Consider the following 9009-nt stretch of genomic DNA (forward strand, 5'->3'; position numbering starts at 1 on the left):
TGTATATCAAATCATCATTGAGTACACTTTAAATATCTTACAATTTTATTTGGCATTTATACAAAAATAAAGCTGGGGGGGAAAAAGAAAAGCCAAAAATGTATAAAAAGCTTTAGTACAAAGTCACATTTACAGTAAATGATGGGTTTTACAGCAATTTAATTTTTGTAATGCACTAAATTAGCTGCGGCACAATTGCCCCATAGCAATTTAAGCAGGATTTTTCAGTACACTCACAGGGTTGCATGAGGCTAATGATATCCAGAGACACCAGCCTGTAACGCTTTGGCTTGGTAAACAATGTCCGTAACTCCCTGGACAAAAGTATCCAGACTCTGACATTGTGTAAAACTTGAAATATTTCCTATAGAAATACCTATTACTTACCTATACTTTTAAACACTATTCAATCTCCGCATTGGTACCTGAGTTTTCTTTCTGGAATACAAATCTGACTATTGCAGAATAAATGTGGAATAGATCTAATCCAGAGGAGATTATCATCGGTATTGTTTTTTATTTATTTATTTTTAATTTTTTTCTCTTTATTTATTTATTTTTAGACAAGGCAACCCTTGGCTGACCTTACAGATTGCAAAGAACTTGTCAGCTTACAATCTCTTACTTTTTAAATTTTTTTTACACCTACAGCACCTGGTCTTTCTAGGTGGTCTCCCATTCAAGTACTAACCAGGTCCAACCCTGTTTAACTTCTGAGATCAGATGGGATCGGGCTTGTTCAGGGTAGCAAGGTCATAGATGAATTGAGTTCTTTTTTGACTTTTCCTCTTAAGAACATTTAGCTTAGAATCTTAGAATGGGAACTCGGTACTTGTTTGCTGAATTGAATCACATTTAGATGATGGATTTAAGTACCAAAAGGTTTTAATTAATACAGAGACAGATCCTTTTTCTTAAATTTGTTCAGTTAGCTGATGAGGTAAATAAGCATGTTCGATATTCACAAAGGCTTGAAAACCACTGATTGTAAATCACCAAAAGTCAGCTGAAGTACAAAATCCCCTCAGATTTATTGAAGTCTGTGAATAGAAGATGAAGCAAGTAGTTCAGAATGAGGAAAATCATTTATCTTCAAAACTGAAAGCAATGAAAATAAAGCAAAATAAATCTTGGGGTTTCCTAAAACAGAAACCAGCTATTGTAGTTATTAATGATTCACTTTTTAGATTGCTTAAATCAATAATTTTCAAATTGTGGTACCTGATCCAGCAGCATAAGCCTCACCCCAAACCTAATGAATCAGATGTTTCTTCTGTCTTAACAAGCCCACCAGCTGACTTAGATGCACATTACAGTTAGAGAACCACTGTCCTAAATCATAGAGGTAAAACTGGTGACAGAGTTAGAACTTGAACCTAGACATTGAAGGCGAGCATATTTAAACTGATAAAGTAAAAATATACTATGTTATGTGCCACTTGAGCTTGTGCTCTTTAAATGACACTTCTTCATGAGGCATTTCTAGAGACATCCATTTTAAATAGACCATTTAAAAAAAGTAATACTTTAGTCTTTATGGTCTGTGTGCTATTGGAAAAGTGACTTTTTCATTTTCCCAGAATAAATTATTGACCCTATTTCTCATTCCTCCCTGCATCCACACTCGTGCCCTGCCTCACCGTAGACAGAGAGTACTTCTCTGCCCCTTGACTGTTCCCTTGACTACGTGACTTGCTTTAGCCAAGAAAATATTGGTAGAAGTAAAAGCACGCTATTTATAAGCATAGGCCTTAAAGATGTACTTGGTTTTGCTTGATCTCTTCTGCTTCTGCCTTTGTTGTGAGAGGAACATGTCCAGTTAACCTGTTGGTCAACTTAAAAGCATGGAAGAGAGCTGCCCTGCTGACCTTCCAGTAGTGGATAAGCAGAGCCAGGTTACCTGCCACAGTGGGAAGCAGAACTGAGTCAGTCAAGCTTCAACCAACGCAGAGATCTAAGTCTTATATCCTACTGAGATTTCATAATGATCATGCAGAAAAGGCCATTCAATGAGGCCAGTTAGAGAAATTAGGACAGACAATGATTTTCAAAAATACATCTCGGCTCTTTCATTAGCTGTGAAATGATCTTAAAATGGTGAATTTAGATGTTCTAGTAGAAGAAAAACAAAATGACAGCCTGTAAGAAAGGCATTCAGGGCACATCAAACTCTATGGTTACTATCAAAATATGCTATAAATTTGGTTGCATTTCTAAGAGAAAAAAAATAAAGTCTAACTTCAAATACTATTAATATGGATTCTACTTTCTAATTCAGGTATATCAGCATATTGAAAGGCTATACTGGGATCGTTTAAGATAAATACACACACTCGAACACACACACACACTAAGCTCAGTAACAGAAAATGTTATCACTGACTTCTACAATCATTTAATTTTTCATTATAATGATAGATCTAAAATTTCATTATATGTGCCCACGACAATCAGTAGGTGACTATATCAGAGGAAAACATTAGCATGCTAGCAAATTCCCCAGTTTAGCTCCTGTCTGTTTTTCCTGAACACGGTAACTGCTATTTTCTGCTTGTATCTAAATTAAACAAATTTATTAAATTTTCATACTGAAGACTGGGTAGAAATATTTTTTCTAACTTGTGGCTCTTGAACTCTAGTCAATTATTAACATATTAAAAGTAAGGTAAGGTCTACTATATTCTGAGATTTTACTAGTCTACTTCTCCTTCCTACTTTAGTCTTTGGCTATTGAGGTTAACATATATTTTTTCCTCTTGGTTGAATTATCATCTTTGCAGTTGAATCATTAGTTTACAATGTTATAGAGAGCTTCTATTGTATCCTATTTATTTCAAATTGTGGAATTACCACTTGGATTTTTTTTATCCCTAGTAAGTTGAGTTTGTTGGTTGGTTGGCTTGTTGGTTAGTTGTCATTCATTGGCAAAAAAATATTATTTTTAAGCTGTATAGTCAAGCTGTAAGGAAAGACAAATCCCAGTAAGAGGCCATTTTATTTACAAGCAGAAACAACTGTATCAGAAAATAAGAGTAGTCAAAAATCTTTTCAATCAATACATTTTCTCTGAGGTTAGACATACAGGAAACATATTCTATTCAGAAATTATATTGATGAGTAGGGAATCAGAAGTGTCAGTTTGGTCACCTGAAGTTGGAATATGTGATTATTAGTTTTTTGTTTCAAAGATTAGAAATATTTGAAAGTTTTTGCCTAAAATCTGTTGACTACAGCCAAGAATGTATCTCCCACCCAAAAGTCTGCCTCATCTTTAGGAGCAGATGTGTGGTTGGTACAGTAACCTGGTCTCTGAAGTGTATTTGAATACTCTCTGCTTATGTTTGCTTCAGTGACAGCTTTTCTAGAATCTGAAGCTAAGAAAGACTCTCTCTGATTCATGATTATTATTTAGATATACTTAATGCCTTAAAAAAGATTATATACATTTTGCTGGACTGAGAAAAATATTGTCTCTTCCAAATGACTTTACAATTTTATGGACCTGCAGTCAGATTTATTAGATACTATAGTTTCTGTTTAATTCTCAGAGACCAAACTTACATTCAACATCCTTGAATTTTCAGGAGTATGTCATCATAATAACAAATTCTAAGGATAAAATTTTAATCAGTACTATTTATTTAAAATTTTTGATCAAGTTGTGGCATCAAGAAAAAATAGTCAGTAGTGCTAAGAAAATCGTTTAGTTACTTGAAAAATATGAATCTAGAACCTCAATTTGCAGCATTCACTAAAGATATTCCAAGTGGATTACAGAGATAAACACAAGCAAAACTAAAACAAACAAACAAAATATATGAATAGGCTTATTTTGTTGTAAGTAACTAAATCGACTTTGGGTTACATAAAAATGTTTATTAGATATTATCAAATTTGTAGGAAAAAATAGATCACTAATGTCTTGAGTATGTCTGGAACTGGAACAGCTGCAAGTATCCGTCAAGAACTCTCAAATGATCTCACTGGAACACTGCAGCGAAATTACACTCCACTCTCCCTTTCTTCCTGTGTCGTTCTGCTCAAATTCAAATTTCATGGGCAAATAATTGAGCAAGTTTAACTTTGCTCTGATACTTTTTCTGAGGAGCCAATACGTTAGCTGAATAAGTGAATTCTCTGTTCCTCCATGTTCTGAGTTTAGCAATATTAGACTGAGAGAAAACTCAGTTCTCCAGCAGTAAATCTAATCATTTTATTTATTTCTGCTTAATTACTATGCCATCTTGATAAATTAATTCAAGAAGGACAGAAGGGTGTCATATAATAGCTTCCTAAAACTCTAAACCAAAGATCTAGCCAAATGTTAAATATGTGAGAAATAGGACCAGCCTTTGTGAGCCAATTGAACAGTGCTTAAGAATCCTAGTATGACCCCAGTGCATGTATTGAGTATATATTAAGCCTTATTAAGGTACCCATATACTTTAGTTTCACAAATTAAGTGGTTGACAGCCTCTATAACTTGATGATGCTCTTTATGGTTTAGGTTTGTCTCATAGCTATTGAATGTCACGTGAAGACACAACAAAATCTATTGTAGATTTGCAACCAAGCCTCCTCATCTTATCTGACCCGGATAAGGCTTGACTTAAGCTGACTTTTAACTCAGATGACTTGGCTTAAATTGACTAAAATTATTTTTTCTTAACACACCTTAAAGCAGGTGTGCCATATAACAAGTTTTAAGACACTGATAAGTGGCATAATTTGGCTGGTTTTATTGTGTTCCTCAGGCACATCTAAAAGCTTTAAATTTCAGACACAGTGAAGTTCTCTGATACTACAGAGCACCAGTGTATTAATTGGGTATAAGCATCAATGTATAATGCTTATCAGTAGCCCCAAATTATATTTCTCTATATGCTGTTTTTATTTGTATTCATGGCCAAGGACTAAGGAAGAAACAGGAGATTGAATAGTTATTTAGGCAGAGTAATTATATCCCCCTTCCAATATGGCTACATATTGGTTCTGTTTTTTGTGTGTGTTTTTTGTTTGCTTTTGGTTTGTTTTTGTTTGTTTGTTTGTTTAGGTACATAAGATTTATCTAAGTGATTTTGGAGACCAGTATATAGCAACATAGCATCCCATACAGAAGGTGTTGTTTTGTTTTGTTTTGTTTTTAATTTATCAACTTGCAGGAAAATCACTTCTTGCTCACTTTGGATACCAGAGGCAGTAACATTAGCCCGAGGGGTATAAAGCAAAGTGTGTACTCACAAGAGAGTAGAATCTCAATTATAAGCCCACAATCAGTGCAGAATCAAAGCTCTTGTAATCCGTAGCCACACAACCAATTTCAGAGAAAGGGAAAAAGCAGACAGGTGGATTTCCTCCTAGATATAGTACACACAAAACACCAACATGAAACTGTTCAAGGGAAATTTCTCCCACAGTTCATAAATGGCTGGTATGATTGGTAAAGATTGGTAAGGCTGAAACCAAGATTTGCTTCATCAATTGCTCTTTCCACAATGACTACCAAGTCTCTGCTCTCATAGTTGGTGAAAATAACAAGGACTTAAATGGCGCCATGCTCTAGCTTCTGGGAATAATTCACTTTGGACTATCTATCACTCTACAGGCTAGACATTGGTTTGTTTCTGAAATCCTATGGGTTTGGGGCTAATAGTATTAAAATTCTATGTGTTTTCTTAACTTTTGAACTCCTTAAAAGTAAGATGCAGAGAGTAAATCAATTTGAGAGCCTGTGTAATTAAAAATAATTATGGTGGAGGATGGCCAGTTTTTAGGGATAAAAAAAGACCAAACTTTAACTTAACTAGCCATCAGAGAGTTATGATTCTGATTGAAAGTGAGTGGAAAAAAGAAGTTTGAAAGAAGTTTATTTTCCTCAGCATTTAATTTACTAAAGCAAGGATATTTAGCTTTGTCTTTAAGAACTTTGGACTTTGATTTTTCTGATTTTATTATCACCAAGTCAAAGTTGTTTAAAATTTGTGTTACTTTAAATTCCCCCTTGGGAAATTGACAATTGGAATAGTTTATTTATAATTGAGCCATCCTCACCATGGTAAATTGATACATCCTTTTATCGTTCCCTCTCACATTGACTGGACCTGGGTATGTGATTTGTCCATGAGATATTAATGAATGTGACATAATCAGAGGCTTAAAAAGTACTTGCACATTGGGGCGAGTCCTCTTTTTCTCTGCTTTTGAGACCCAGGTCACTTGGTGAAGAAATACAGCCCAGAACGTTGGAAACACAAAACCCAGATGACAGCCAGTACCAACTGCCTGCCACGCATGTGAAAAATGTTGAAAGAGAAATTGCCTGCTAGTTGACCCAGAGAAAACATGATTGGTAAACATGAGAAAAATAGGGCACGTTTGACTCTGTTCCAGCTTTCATCCTCTCTAAAAGTCAGCCTGACACAAGAAGGGCAAACTCCTCTTTGTTTCTTTAGAATATGTTTATATCCCACATGGCCAGCTTGCTATTCACATTGTCAATTTCCCAAGGAGAATTTAAAGTAACACAAATTTTAAGCAACTTTGACTTGATGATTAGAAAAGCAGAGGAATCAAAGTCCAAAATTCTTAAAGACAAAGTCAAATATCCTTGCCTTAATAAGATGGTGATTTCTTGCTTAATACTGACATTCTATTAGCAGGGCCATTATCTTTCACATCCAATGATTTACTCTAATAATTTGCAAACAAAATAGTTCTATTTAATACAAGTACTTTAAAAAATCATAAGGGCATTGTTAGAGTTTAGATCCATAAGGTGCAAATGACTTCAAGAACCTGGCATATTTCAGAGGCAGAGATCAAATCGAAAAGAGTTAAGCTGAGAGATGAAAAGATGGGAAGAACATTGGGTTTGCTGGCAAGAGTCAGAAACCTCAGACATGGAATGCAAAGGACCATGAAAAGTTATGTATCAGTTATTTTCAAACTTTCTTTAGTTATTCAACAACAAAAAATACAAATAGATCAGCTTAAGTCTTGTATTAGAAGAAAAATACCCAACCCCTAAACCCAAATTTGAGTCTGTGTTAACATTTAAAATGTTTGAAATTTTGAGAAATGCACTACAGAAATGTCTTCTGCACAAATAATCATGATGCACATAAATATATATGTATCATTTTAACAATACCTACAACAGTGAAAAATTAGAACCATCAAAATGTACATACATAAGAAAATGCATAAATAAGTTACAGTACATAAGTTACAAAATACCCACATTATGATCTCCATGTGGAAATTTTAAATGAAGAGATAGATCTATGTATACTGGAATTTTTAAAAGTAATATTAAGTTAAAAAGCATTATGATTTTAAAAGAGCATGGTCTGAGATGATAGATGATGATAGATGGTAGATAGATAGATAGATAGATAGATAGATAGATAGATAGATAGATAGATAATAGATAGATGATAGAGTAGATAGATAGATAACTTTCATAATAAATGATCTGAAAAATACATAACAGTCCCTTAACAATGAATAGCTAGGCAGAGCAGTGTGATTGAACAGCAAAAGAAAATATTTTAATTTAGTTTCTATCCTTTTTTTATTTTTTAATGTTTTGCACAAATGTATTTTGCTTTGTCAACAAACACATCATTAAATATTGAATTAAACGTCAACTAATAAAAAGACAGAACATGCATAGTTTCTAGAAACATTTCTACCATTTCTCTAATATTTCCAAAGGTACCAATAAAATTATTAAAAGAGAAACATTTAAGTAATATATCCAATAAATTTTTATTTCTGGAACTGAATCTTTTAGCACACTAGGAGTGAAAAGTTAGTAAGTCATTGTATATTGAATGTTTTGAACTATTGCTCTGTTGCTCTCAAAACCATAACATGTTTTTATTATTTATTTCTTTAAACACTTAAAATTACTTCTAATAAAAATAAACTTTACCTCTACTTTTATTGTAGATTTTCTTTCCCTATCTCTGTCTCTCTTTCTCTCAACACAGACACACAGACACACACACACACACACACACACACACACCAGTCTTTTAAATAGTCTCTCTGGGAAGTAGTTCATTATTACAGTTATTAAATTATTACATTATACTATCACTGTTAGAGGTATTTTTTAGATTTCTCTCTGAGAACTATCTTCAGATTTCTGAGCCACAAAAAGAAAAACAAGATTTCATGTTCAGTGTTATCCTCCCTCTTCCCCCCTCCCCCCGCCCCAAACTTATTCAGTTTGATCACTGCTTAGTACATAATTTTGATGCTGAGTTATTTGCTTTTCTTCAAGATCAAATTTATACCTTAAAATGATAAAAATGTATCATTACTGTTATAAAATCAAGAAATATACACAGATTCTGAATACTTTAAAAAATATTTCCTTCAGTTAGTTAAATATTTTTGAATCCCTACTTATTGAGCACTTACCATATTCCAAAGGAATTACATTTTTTAAAAAGTCAAGATAATATTTGTTGTATGTCCTCAAGGAGTTTACATTCTAGTTAAAGGACAGACTATTATGGCTGATTTTACATAAATTGATTTTAGAGTGTCTTTGAGATTTGAAAAATTAGGTATTAAGTAGCCATTGAGTGTGATATCAACAATTATTAGTTTACAACAGTAACTTCAATGAGAGACAATTACTTCCACCTCTTGGAATACTTGATAAAATCAGAGACATTTATGATTGTCTCATTTGGAAAGAGAGTCCCATCGACATGTGTGAATGGGGATGTTACTGGCATCTCGTGGGTAGAGGCCTGGGATAGTGGCAAGCTTCCTATAACACCTAGGACTACACTCAACAACAATGAACCATCTGTCGCAAAATGTCAATATTGCTGAAGTTGAGAAATTCTGGGTTAGAGACATACATTTGTGATTAATCAATAATAGGCGATATTGAAGTTATGGTTGTAGATGAACTTAATTAGGAAGAGATACTATGGGGCTAAAAAATAAATAAAAAGTCTGGCAGAAACTCCATCTTTTAAATTTCTG

At 33.6% G+C, this 9009-nt stretch overlaps 1 pseudogene; it reads right to left on the reverse strand.

Moving 5' to 3' along the window:
- Positions 1-642: 642 nt before the first annotated feature.
- On the reverse strand, positions 643-761 carry LOC118602591 (annotated as a pseudogene).
- Positions 762-9009: the final 8248 nt, after the last annotated feature.

The sequence above is a fragment of the Rousettus aegyptiacus genome, unplaced genomic scaffold (genome assembly GCF_014176215.1).
Source record: "Rousettus aegyptiacus isolate mRouAeg1 unplaced genomic scaffold, mRouAeg1.p scaffold_m13_p_4, whole genome shotgun sequence".
Classification (NCBI taxonomy): domain Eukaryota; kingdom Metazoa; phylum Chordata; class Mammalia; order Chiroptera; family Pteropodidae; genus Rousettus; species Rousettus aegyptiacus.